General features: G+C 38.9%; 1 long non-coding RNA gene across 1 annotated transcript in view; it reads left to right on the top strand.

Moving 5' to 3' along the window:
* Window positions 1-12,946, top strand: part of LOC147258912 (uncharacterized) — a 51,699-nt gene that overhangs the window by 2,292 nt on the left and 36,461 nt on the right. The window contains exon 2 of the long non-coding RNA XR_015117100.1: window positions 11,550-11,680. This is a non-coding gene — a long non-coding RNA (uncharacterized LOC147258912). The remainder of the gene's footprint in view (window positions 1-11,549; window positions 11,681-12,946) is intronic.

The following is a 12,946-nucleotide window of genomic DNA, read 5'->3' as shown; positions in this document are numbered from 1 at the left end:
GATATTTTGCTAATTACTTGTGGGAACCAGATTCAGACTTCTAGAGGGAATTTACCTGAATATGACACAATATCTTTAAATCATTAACAGGGTATCTCAGGTCCCCAAAAAACTCTTAAATTATATTGTAATGTGTTATACATTTTATGTTTTACAAGTAATTAAATTGTCCTAAATTTGAATCTTAAAAGCCACAAGTATTTGATCTAATCTGAGTCAGGATGTTACAAGTCTTTAACTTCAACTAATAATGTCTTTTACTTTATGTTGGAGGCGAACCTCCTCATATTCCTTGAAAACACCACAGAAACTTAATTTACTCTACAATTAATCCAAAATCCATCATACATATTATTAAAAATGATCTCAAAAGGTTCTTAAAAAACATTAAATAGAAAGCGTATTATACCTGTAGACCATCTGATAAATGACCAATTAAAATAATTGTCACTGGGAGTGGTTAGGTGTTCATTGTGTTGCTCAAGGAAACTTTGAGTTTATGTCAGTGTTACATATTTCCAAACAGGAGTAAGTGAACTGCAACAAATGTACCGTAAGACATCATCTGGGAATAGTTCTTATATCTCTCAGATCTCCTGACTGAGAAGGGAGAGACATCAGCTATAGATCTCATATAATGATGCTCTCTGGATAATACCTCCTCTGTGTGCAGCGGATCATTCAGTGTAATTTCTAATTAACACATTGCTATTTACTCTGTTGGATCATTAGGCCTCATCACAAAAGGATAATCCAGCCAAATTGAGAGTTTATGCTTCCCTTCCACCTTGCACCGTGCGGCTGGTTGTTAATGAGTCATGTTGCAATTATCTTACAAATTAAGACAAATGTTTCCTGTTTAGTCAAGATAAATGTAGTACGCCCGGCTGTGGCAGATGCATGTAGCACAGATAGGAGAATTAATCTGAAATTTAGTTGGTTCACTTCATTTCTAATCAGAATTTCAAACAAAACGTACAAATTTGCCCTTTCCCTTTATTTTATTTTAATCCTGAAATGTGGGGAAAAGAATTATGGAGAAAGGTTTTAGTGAAATTATTGTCCATCCACAAAGAGATTAGAATACTGTCATGTTTGTGTTATATTCAGTACACACTAAGCTGGTCGATGGCTGCTTTTCCTGTTCATGTGGCAATTGGTTTAAACAATACAAGTTAAAGTGAAACGTTCAGATTCAGGATGTGTCCAATTCCTGCTTAAAAAAGAAATAGGAGAACTCCAGATCTCAATACAGAAGACCCCCGCCCCCACCTCCCCTTCCTCCTCCTCCTCATCCTCCTCCTCCTTCTCTCATGATGAAAAGAGGGATGAACGCTGGGATCTGAGGTGGACGCTGTAACCTATTTGTGAAGCAGAATCATTAGGCGGGTTCTCCAACCAATTTCCATAAATGGAGTAGCGGGAAGTATTTAGGCAACTCGAAGTATATCACTAATGAGAAAAGACAAAAAGGGTTCATGTGCATGTTTTATGCGATCTCTTTCTGGGTGTAGATGAATAATTATTTATGATTGCAAAGCCCTAAAAGGGAGGCAAGTAGATAGCAAGGGGAAAAGAGGCTTGTAAAAAATTTAAAGATGAAGTTAAATGAATATTTAAGGGAAGATGAAATATTTAATGGAAACAAATGAGCAAAACATTTAAAACGGCATGATAAATAGTAGTGAGTGCCATTAAAATGGCCTGGGTAATAAGTGCCGCAGTCGCCGTGAGGAGTCAGACAGTTGTTTTCAACATGCCAGTCATTATATAGGGACAGTGAGTGTGTAACCCAGGGCTGACCTCATAGCAGAGAAATATTAGCCTTTGATTCAGCGCAGTTTGTATTGATGCCACGAGGCAGAAACAACTCATGTTTTATTGACCCTCTTCAAGTTGAAGTTAGGGCTATGAAAAAACACATAATGACGTGAATTGTGGAAACGGTTGCACTTAATTTCTCAAGAGACGTTGCGCGTTAGGATTTATCAGCTCGATACTTCTAACTACATTTATATAATTTCACCTATCATCATCAAAAGAAGAAAAAAAAAAAAAAACCAAACAAAAACATCTGTACCAGCACATGTTCATTTGTTTTCCAAATGCGAAAATAATTAAATCAGCAAACAAATAATTATTCAAGTCAATGAGAACAATTATCTCAAAAACGCCTCTGAGACTTGGATGCGCATACTGAACTGATTAATTATCCTGCTAAAGATAATTGAGTGGAGCTGGTTGTTTGACTGCATCCTCTCCACATGCTCTTACCTCCATTTTCATCTCATGAAGGATTTCCATCATCATTTACAGTATGTCGTCATAAACACGCCTTTGTGCTCCCACACACGCGCGCACACACACACACACACACACACACACACACACACACACACACACACACACACACACAAAAGAAAAAAGGTCACGGTGTAATGACCTGTAGGACATTTTTAAGAGTTTTAGTTTGTCACGTTGTTACTGCATCATACGAATAAAATCTGGTTGGAAATTTCGAGCCGTCTCTCAACTTCATGAACCTTACAATACATTCTAATCTTTATTAAATTGCCTATTAAATCTATTAAAAATCTGGCAGTGTACTGACCTGTACTCGTTTGTCCAAGTTCAACTTTGTGAGCGCCGCTGTGTCATGCCCTCACGAACCTGTGGGCAGACTATTACTTACTTTTGAGCCAGACAGAGATCATTACCTCTGTGAATGATGGGAAGGCAGCACCAGCCCAACAGCTTTATTTCCCAGCTCAGCTCAGCGGACACAAGCCATCACATCCTGTTAACAATTCCATGGCTCCACTATAAAGATAGGCTCTCTCAATCAGCTCCGTCTGTTTCAATCGCCACTGAAGGGCCATCATTCATCACTGGCTCAGACGGGAGGTGGGGGCTGCATATTCACTTGTGATTGACACCATTTAGATGATTCACTCAGAATCACTGGGCTGTTTATTCCCTCTGTGGACCAGTCAGTGTACTGCTTTGCCATCAAGGGAGCTCATGAAAAATTGATTTTTAATAACATCAAATTAAAGTTCATGTAATCAGTCACTCTAAGCAAATATTGTTCCATTTCATGTGGAATCTTTCAAATACTGATATGATTTAAGCCAGAGGCTTTGACATTTTAATCAGAGTGAACAAAGCAAGACAATTGTCACTGTCAGACCCCATGAAGGTCATTTCAATTGTTAAGGATCCGCTTGCCATAACATTTAATCGTTACATCCTAATGATTCGTTTACATGTGAAATCAGCTTGATATTTTATGTATAAGCACACGTTCTATTCAAGGCCTTTTATTCTATTAACCTGTCCTGTCTTTATTAGATCCTTGCTAAGATCATTCCCATGTGACTTAGCCTTTGATAAATATGCTTTTAGGTCTACCTAATTAATGCATTCCGCTGTGATTTTCCTCACTTGTCACCCACACTTTAACCTTGTAGCGAAAGAACAGACTTTTCCTACTCAAATTAAAGGTCCTCTGAGACGGCGTACATGTGTGAGCCTGTGATGGAGAGTGCCGCACAGCCTCATATCTTATCTCGAGGGCCTTGTTGAAATGTTTTCAGCAGATATGAATTTTACGACTTCACTATTATGGAGTGTAGATAAATTCAGAGCAAATATTTTGTAGTTTATTACATCTGTCCTCAGATTATCTTGACTTTTCTCAGTTGTTGATAACACAATATTAATTAGATGTTTACTCTTTATTGCAGTTGTAGGTTTTTTATTTTTTGGAGATAATGATAATTTTTTTTTATACCAAGAGACCACAATCTGAGATTTTAACGGTGAGATTCTCCGTGTTGTCATAGTTCAACAAAGGAATTGCCTGGCGTTGTTGAAACAGCATTTCTGAGGGGCCACAGGAGGAGAAGCCCACACTAGTCATGTCTATTACCTACCCCAAATTAATTGAAGCAATTCAGCATTTTTAAATGTAGCACTCAATTTTTCTTTTACAACCAGCATAATTGCAGTTTCACGTGACCCGAGGACCATTCATAGATACAATGAATGCTTTAGTACTGTGTTGATCAGCGCAGACGTTTAAATCTGTTTGATGAGGCTGGGCGTAATCTTGTGTGAGCAGAAATTATCCTAATTAGAATACTACATTATATTTTTTTAAAAAAAGAAGAAAAAAAAAAAAGAAAAAACCCAAACAAACACATATTTGCATTAGAATATTAGGAGCTAGTTTAACTTGGCCAGCTGTCACCTGTTACTGTGGCATGCCGCTGTGTGGATAAAAGAGGGAAAGCGGTTTAAAAGGGTTAATAGGGTTTGTTGTCTGTTTCCATGGTAACAAGGCCCTAAAGCGGGGTCTTTACAAATAGTAAACAGCCTTTGTTGTCGTCCGGAGCAAAGGCTGTTAGAGAAAGGATTGTATGGTTCACCAGAGAAAGTTGAGTTGTTGATCATTTATTGTTTTTCTGCGAAGAAAACATTTGCTGTCTGCTGCTGCTACGTTCCGTTAACTGGCACTTACCGAGGAGTTTTGTGACAGTTTTGTGACAATTGTTGGCAAATTATGGCCACATTTGGCCACCTCCATTGTTTTTTTTTTAACCCAGTATCAAGTGCATTTGTATCCTCTAATTTCCCAGTCTTTTGAAATAATGCACTGGCCAGTTTAAGCTTTCAAGACTGAAAATGCTGCTCAAAAATGATAAAACTGCCATGAGTCATCAGAATTTTCTTTTGTTTTGTCTTTTTTGCTAGCATTCGGGTCAAAATACAGTTTAATTGAAACCACACTGTGCATCTTTGCGTATCTCGTGCAACAGAGTAAATTAGCCGTAATATCAGGTTCACCGAGGATAAGACCAGCATAATATCTATAACTCAGTAAGGAGCTTTTTTTTTTTTTTAAGTATTTTTTAGGCAAAACTGCATTTCAAAATTTGACTGAGCTATCAAACAACCTCTGTTTTTCACACCCGTTGTCAGACTGCCAAGAATGGTTCCAAATCAAAGACTGATCAAGCTCTCAGCCAATACCAAACTCTTTTGAAGGCTCCTTTTAATTAAGCGTGCCCGAGAAGCCTACCAGTAACTGTCAGTGCAAGCATCTCCCAACCCGTGAATGATGAGGAAAAAGCAAAACTTATAATTACTCTTTCTGTCACTTTTCTATGATAAATGTTTAAGTTACCATCCACACAAAACAATAAATATTGTGCACAAACGCTGCTATTTCCCCCTCCCCTCGCTTTGGCTTGGAGCCTTTTAAAGAATTTATTCACCATTACAGCCACAGTGTAACAACAAAAATACTTCCTTGTCTTTTAAAAAGATGAAATATTTTCTCTGCTATGTAATTCTCCTCTCTGTATTTCGAGAGATACTGACCTAAAAAGGTTGATCAAAGACTGTTGGAACTCTACAGCCTGCAGCAACCAATAAATTGGTCCATTCGATGTTTTGCACTGACAAATTATTCTCCAGAGTACTAACATTCTTGGTAGCAACTCAATTAGCTAGAGACAGATGTAGCAAGAATTCACATTTATGTTTCATAGACGTTTCAATATTTTATTATTTCAGCGCATGTTGGCACGGACCTTTTTATGTCATAGAAATGATAACTATTTGCTAATTCTCACATAAAGTGATAGTTGTTTTGGCGCGTTATTGCACATTTGTGGGGAAACGACACACAGCCGATCCCTGTTAGGCTTTTACGCAATGATGGAATGGCCTTGAGCGTCCACGGTCTTTCATGTTGCTGTTAAAAGCCAATATTTCTTATTATGGCTGAGGGGAGCCTGATCGCGCTCACTGTCAATGTAAAGAGAAATGTCGACAAAAGAAAGGAGGACAAAAAAATCATACCTAGGAGAAAAATCACTTATTAATGTAACTCTTTGTGAAGTTTATATATTTAAACTTTATGAGTGAGTTCAGTCTGACAGGATTTGTTGTCTTTTTTTATTGCCGTTGTATAAGATTGTTTGCAATTTCATCACAATAATCATACAATTACAATGTACTGCAACACTCATGTTTGAAATGAGTGACAATGTTATACATATATCGTTGTCTTACGGAAAAAAAAGATGATTTGGCATCTAGCTGTGCTATCTTTGCACAAGGGAGTACAGACTGTCGTTAATATGCATAAGTCCCCCCGTGTATGTTTGGGCGTTTGATATTAACCCTCAGAAACATCGGTGACCTTTAGCACAAAACCATATGGTTAACAGAGAGTGATCTCCCTGCTGTTCAAGCATCATTTACCCCAGAAAGACACGAGACACACGCAGCGCAAGGGTAGCATTGAAGAATTCACTTATTCAGAATTAAATGAGCCATAACTGTATATTTTTATTCATGCACATTGATAAATATACCGTTGGAAGGAGCATGGACTTAGATTCTTCAGTGAATTGTGTGTACAAGTGTGGATTACGGAGCATCAACAACATAAATATGTGATTATACTCATGTTTAGAAAATCAAACAACAGGGATTACTACCTTATGTCACAGGAACTGAATCCAGTGAGATCCTGCTAATGCATCTCTACTGATACAAAAGAAGAACACACCAGATTTTTCTTTAACACGTTTGCATGTGGCAGCTGCTATAAAACACATGGTGCTCTGTCTGTTATGCAAATATGATTTGAAAACCAGAGCAAAATAACAGCTTTATAGTCGCACTGTACATTTGCCCAGAACGTCTGAGAATAGCGCATAATTAACTGCCAATGAAATGTTCCCTCGAGTCCGTCTCGTGCTTTATTAACAAAGTAATGCACTTATTTTTAATTGGATGTTTTAATGTAAACCAAATTAGATAAAATAACATGAGACACATTGATCAGGATGGGATTAAGTGGATGCTCTTATGACATATCATGATAAATTAGACCTTTATTTCTCTCAAACATAAAGGACGTGATCTGAAAAACACTCGGCTGGATTTGCGTGATGCGCCCTGACGACTTACTAAGTTAAAAAGTATATCAATATTTTATACCTATAAATAGAGCTGCAACAATTACACCATCAACAGAAAATGAATCAGACACAATCTTGTTAATTGATTCATCTTTAAGTCTTTTTTTTTTAATTTTTGAAGCAAAAATTTGCTAATTCCAGACCCGTACAATTCAGAACATGCCACTTTTTTGTCTTGTAACTCAGAATGATGGAGAAAAGAGGCAATCTGAACGCGTTGTTTGAAGTTCAGAGAAGTTGTGATGATTATTTTTTCATAACTACTTGACAATTCGCAGACCAAGCATGTGACTTAATCGCGAAATGTTAAAAATCAGGATACGTGTTGGACAGTTTGCAGTGTCTATTAATCTTAACATCGCCCGCCTTATTATCATGGGTGTATTATGTAAACATGCTAGTTAGAATTTGTGTTACGAGGGGATTAATTCATAATTCCAATTTTGTTATGTGAAATTAAGCTCTAATTACAACAAATTCCATCGCTATATTCTATTTAACACTGTTAGGCATTGAAGGCATAATTTAAGGCTACAGCAAGGAGTTGTTGGGGCTGCAGTAGTTGCAGCGCTCATCACAGTTGGAGATAGAGTTGAAAGTGTTTTAATAATTTAGATCAAAGTAAAAGTTAAAAAAAGTGAAAGGCTCTTTGTGGCACCACATGAACACTTCTCACTGTAGCCTATAGCTTAAAGAAGGAAGACAACTCCAGAGTTGATGAGCAGTTGTGAGGACATCAAACAGATCGGCGTCTTATTCAAGAAATCCTGGGACTTTTTTTGGGGGGGGGGGGGGGGGGTGAGTTTGTGTGTGTGTGTGTGTGTGTGTGTGTGTGTGTGTGTATGTTTCCTCTAGCAGAGATTAGAGTTGTACTCTGCAGCAGGGAAACACCAATGGGGACCTACCTGGATGGCTTTCTTAACCACAGACCTCTTCCCCCAATGGTTCATTAGCATTGAGCCAAAGATGGATGGCGACTTTCTGCATGACCAGTGTAAGAGCAGGGCACAGGCTTTCCTCTATGGTCCCTTGGCCTGCATGCTGACCTGCTCCTGGGTCTTAGTTAACATTCAGAGGGCCCTGACCTGAAAAGCAGGTTTGGCAGCAGAACCAAGGTCCCATCCTCCCCAAAGAAATTAGAGTTAGTAATCTTTCAGGAACAACTCGCTAACCTTCCCAGACCATGTAAATGTAGATGCAGCTGATTGCTCGGCTTCTGTTCTGCAGCCCCTCTACGTCTTGCTGTCAGGGGCCACGGCAGCTGGAGTTCAATTTGTGTGTATTTGACCGCTCCAAAGTGACAAATGATGGCTGGGGCTAAAAGAAGGTTACATTTAAACACAGCACAGGTCAATGGGGTAGGAGGCTGAATCCTAAATCATTGTCAGGGAAACTAATGATACAACATTATCAGACAACAGGGCACCGTAAAAGATAAAGTACAGGATGTCATACTGATACTATAATCAACCAATGTCTCTTTCAACTGCACATTCATCTTGATTTTTGCATCAGGATATATTCTAGTCATTTCTGGATGGAAATGTGAATAAATAGCTGTGTTTGGAGCGCATATATTTTATGCGGCGACAGCATTGGGACATTTGTGGAAATACAACGATCATTTATAGTCTCTCTACAAAACCCACATTATTAAAGATCGGAAACAAATATTTAATTCGCTGTGTCTGAGATCAGTTACACCTGCTGTAGCAATTTCAAAAACACACAGGAAGTCTCAAAAACAAACAGAGAAAGAGCCTGGGAACCCAAGCACGAGTTGTGGCATCTTGACAAGTCTTTAAGTAATTCTTAGAAGAACAAACACCCCAAGGCTCACTTGCTTCATTGCTTAAGTCAAAACAGAATATATACAGCCACGAGGCTGCCAAGGAAATCCAATAAGTAGTGCCCACTCTTTAAATAAGGAACCTGGTGTCCTTTCATGGCCTCCACTGAGGGAAATGCGGGTTGGATTGGACGTAAACGTAAATCAAATGTGGTGACGTTGACATACTCATTATTTTTATCTTTTGTTATATTGATATTATCATTTATTTCAAATTTATTTCTGTATTTATGAATGAAAAGAATAACTTTTTTTTTTTTTTTCCAATTTCAGTCTATTTCTGTTACAAGGAAAAGCCAGTGTGGCAGCCGGTAATAACCATGAGTACAACCCACCTCCGTGTAGCTGGAGGTTATGTGGACATGCAGTGTCCAGGAAGCTCAAGGACGGCTCACACTCCCAGATTAAACAACATTCACTCTCTGTCAAATGCCTAGCTCCCAAAACTGCCAAGCCAGAGGAAAATGGGCCCCCACACGACCCTCGCTGTGGATGACAGGATAAAACACAAGACAGTTGCGCCTGAAGGAGACCCAGGATAACGAAATAATCTTTAATCTCTGTCCCTTCAAGGCACTTTCAACACCTGTTATTCTTGATGGCAATGTGAGAGAGGGCAGCTAGCAGATTCATTTTAAGCCTGGTAATTATTACACTAATTATTCACTTTGGTGTTGGGTGATTACCAGTCCTCGTTCAGGTGAATCCTCATCTGCTTGCACACCAGCTGAGGCCAAAGCAGCTCGGTGGAACAGTTGTTCCACTCCTTTTCCCCTTGCAGATATTTGACCTCTTGTCATGTTTGCAATCTGTACTTTGGGAGGGGGGAGGGAGAAAAACAGCAAGAAACTTTTAATTGCTCCGCTGAAACACCAGCAAAAGACACAAGTTTGGCCATCTGTTCGGTCTACACCATCTATTTAGCGTTAGCAGGGAAACTTGCTATATAAACAGGTTGCATGGTCTCATCTAGTGTGTGTGATGGATCTACTGGGACAGGGTTGTTGCTATGCTGTCCTGCGTAACAGCCAGACATTATCTCTTTTAAATTAATGAGTACCCATAGTATTTTTTTCTCTCTCTCACCAATCAATAATTAATGAATCAAGATATATTCTTTTCATTTAAGGGGATGCATTCATAATCAGACCTTGGGGGTCCAAAAGCCTTTAAGACAAATATCTCTGCTCTTTGACTCACTTAGTAGAAATACAACATCAAATACTATGCCTCCATTAACTGAGCTTTCATGTTCAAAATGAATATCATTAATATTGCATCCATGGTCATACGAAAACAATTATTTTCTGATGCGGTGAAGATATGGTCTGAGTAATTTCTCTTTTGTGTAGGTAGTTATATGTTTTACATCAGAGAGAAACTGTGATTTCCACATGTCCACATCGTCACTGGTTGTTTTACAACGCCTCACAGAACAGATTTAATTCGGTGGTTCGATGCCACATGTGGATAGGAAGGTCATGTGGTGGTGATAAACAGCATTTCTTTGCATCTGGATCGGAGCTAATCATTAGGCTCCAAGCATTTGTCTGATGAGTGTCTGGATTTTTCCTATTGTCATTAAATTCCAAGAAAAGGCCACATTCATGTGGTAAATTGTGTTTTTCAGCTTTTTCGGTGGCAGTCACCCCTGTATTGTTCCAATTAATAGCAATATTTGAAAGTTTTTAAGAAAAGCTAAATCATTTTCTGGGTAATATAATATGTTTTTGAAGTGTATGATTTTATCTGTTAATTGTGAGCTCAAATCGCTTAAATGGCGTTTAAAAACAACAGTTTCCATGTTCACTGTAATGAAGGAAGAATGACTGACAATAACTAAAATATGAAATATCCCTGGATTTATTCTTTAAGGAGACAACAATCAAGTGTTTACGTAAAGATTGGAATTCACACAGTAAAGAGAACAAAAAGCCCAAAAGACTAACAGTGTTACTTGTTAAGACACTTAAATATGAGATTGATTATGAAATAGTAGCAACTGATTTAATAAAACAGTGATAAGGGCATTAATATATCATCATATTGCTGCTACACTGTTATACCTTGTATAACTGATATGTATTATAGCATCCTAAGTCCCCTCTCATGTTGCAATAACAGCCAGTGCAATATAAAGAAAAATACAAAACATTATTAGTATACACAGCATGTCTTGATGTTCGAAGCAGAGTCAGGTTTTGACATACAACCGACCTCAAAGAAACTCAAACTGTTCATTTAGAAAGTTGAAACAATGCTTGTAATTCTTTGCCAGGCCTCCGTAAGGTCAGATTTTCTGTGTCTTTATAAGAACAGTGGAAATATAAATGCTGGGTAGCAGCGTGTGTGCTGATTGCTTTACTCTCTAGGCAATGTCAATTTTGTGGAAGTACTTGCAGATTAAGTCGGCAGGACGTCAAGGGCTCTTGTAGAGGCTGCTATCTTGTCTTAGCGAAGGGTCCGAAAGCCCTTGTCTATTACCAGAGACACCCCCAAGGACAGATGTTTTAGGCTTAGGGGGGTGATGGAGAATAATAGCACATTAGATTCCTAATGTCTCTCGGATGCAGGACTCGGGGGAGACAGAACTCCTGGGTAATCCAAATTCATCTCTCGTTGTCTCTCTGTCTCTCTCCCTCTTTCTTTCTCTCTCTCCCTCATTTCCTCCTTTCTTTCTTCTTTTTCCTCGGTCTATCCAGAGTTGGGTCCTCTCTGCCTCTTGAGGTGCTAAATCCTAGCCTGCAGCTACAAGCAACACAGTCCATTCATCAAAAGCATGACCCTTTCCAGTGAGGGACAGGATGCTATGGACTAATGAACTCACTACATGGTAAGAACCTATGTGTGTCATATCTCTGTACACACCAGAGGAAACCTTTACTTATTTTAGACTATATATACATTCCTGTTTTCTGTCTGGTGGCCTCCTGTCGTAGCTCTTGTGTTGGAGGCTAAACTATTCTATCCAACTGTAAAGAAACTTCAAAGATCTATCAGTGCACATGAAGCTCAGGTGGGCGGTGGTTTGCGTAAGAACATAATATTATCACGCAATCTTTTCGCAACATGTTGCTATAAAGCTAACTGTAGCAATCCCCACTGTAGTTTTCTTTATTCTCATTAAATTGAGGATAAAGTGTCACTGTTGGCATATATACATGATACTGATAGTGAATCCCTTCCCCCCTCTTCACCAGCATGGATCCCCCCCCCCCCCCCCCCGCCCCACCCACACACACACACACACACACACATCTCCATCCCCAGGCCAAGGGTACACCTTGATGAGTGAGGAGGGACTCTAATTCAGTCCTCTGGCTTAATTAATCCTATGTCTTATTTGATGAATGACTCGCAAATTGTGCTGTAATAGTGTTTTTTTTTTTTTTTTTTGCTCAGAGAGAGCTGTCTAGCAGCATGTTGACACAAAGCTAGGAGAAAGTCAAAGTCGGGACTTCCGAGAGGCAAGACTTGAGGCTTTGTTTGCAAAAGTTGCCGTCCTCTGTGGACAGTTTAAGACCCGTCCTCTGACGTCAGCTTGTCTGCAGAGAGTGATGGTGTGCTGCAGGGAACATGTGTTTATGGATTTCTCTTAGCTTAGATCACTAGGAGACCACCGCCTTTGTCCCGCGCTGAGTTTGTCAGTTTTTGACAAACATGATTTGTTGTCTGTAAATACATGGTTGCCCTGACTTTTTTTTACATCTGCCTCTGGGGTGGGTGTGGGTGGCAGGGTTAACATATTACAATGATGAATCCCATATTTAACTTCCTAATGAGAAGTGCCTAAACTATTCAAAACCAACAGTTTTTCTTTGTATTGCATGCAAATAAGAAGGTAGTTTTATCTGTTACCTGACCAAGATTATAACTGATCTAAAGTGAAAACAAACACAGGATTTCATAGAGCTATTTTCCAATCATAAGCAGGCTTCTACAGCACACCTATTCCATAAAACAGAGATTTTAATGTTGTAAATGTGAGGTCAAATCATATGATATCAGTGCTGCTTTTATCTTGTATAATATGAGTCCTCTTGTCTGTGAGGGTTCTGCTTTAAGTATGCATTGTCCTAACAGAGGTAGCACTTAAAAC

Source organism: Aulostomus chinensis, chromosome 7 (assembly GCF_037954235.1).
Source record: "Aulostomus chinensis isolate RoL2024-O1b breed Wild chromosome 7, RoL_Achi_v1.0, whole genome shotgun sequence".
NCBI lineage: Eukaryota > Metazoa > Chordata > Actinopteri > Syngnathiformes > Aulostomidae > Aulostomus > Aulostomus chinensis.
Note: the sequence above shows the minus strand (reverse complement) of the source record. Positions and strands in the feature narration are given on the sequence as shown.